Consider the following 898-nt stretch of genomic DNA (forward strand, 5'->3'; position numbering starts at 1 on the left):
TATCCCATTCCTCCATCCCCCCCCCTCCAAGAGGATGTTTTCCCACTACCACCACTCCTGCCAGTCCTCCCCACTTCCTGGGGCTTTAAGTCTCTCAAGAGTTATGTGCATCTTCTTCCACTGAGGCCAGACCAGGCAGTCCTCTGCTGTATATGTGTTGGAGCCCTCAGACCAGCTCCTGTATGCTACCTGGTTGGTGGGTTGGTGGCTCAATGTCTGAGAGATCTCAGGGGTCTGGGTTAGTTGAGACTGCTGGTCTTCCTATGGGGCCACCCTCCTCCTCAGCTTCTTCCAGCCTTTCCCTAATTCAACCACAGGAGTCCCCAACTTTAGTCTAATGGTTGGGTGTAAGTATCTGGTTTTGTCTCAGCTGCTTTTTGGGCCTTTCAGAGGGCAGTCATGCTAGGCTCCTGTTTGTAAGCCCACCATAGTATCAGTAATAGTGTCAGGCCTTGGAGCCTCCCCTTGAGATGGATCCAAGTTGAGCCAGTCATTGGATGGCCTTTCCCTCAGGCTCTTCTCCTTTTTTCTCCCTGCAGTTCTTTTAGACAGGAACAATTTTGGGGCAGAATTTTTAACTGTGGGATGGCAACCCCATCCTGCACTTGATGCCTTGTCTTTCTGCTGTGGGTGGACTCTACAAGTTCCCTCTTCTTACTGTTGGGCATTTCATCTAAGGTGAATCCTTAGATCCTTTTGAATCTCTTTGAATCCTGAGAGTCTCTCACCTCCCAAGTCTCTGGTACTTTCTAGAGGGTCCCACCCCCCCCACCTCCTACCCACCCCCACCTCCCACCCCCGAGGTTGCACATTTCTATTCATTCTGCTGGCCCTTGGGGCTTCTCTCCTGTCCTTTCTCCTCTTGCCCCCAATACTTGATCATGTTCCCCTTTTTTCC

The sequence above is a fragment of the Grammomys surdaster genome, unplaced genomic scaffold, assembly GCF_004785775.1.
Source record: "Grammomys surdaster isolate TR1022 unplaced genomic scaffold, NIH_TR_1.0 125941, whole genome shotgun sequence".
NCBI lineage: Eukaryota > Metazoa > Chordata > Mammalia > Rodentia > Muridae > Grammomys > Grammomys surdaster.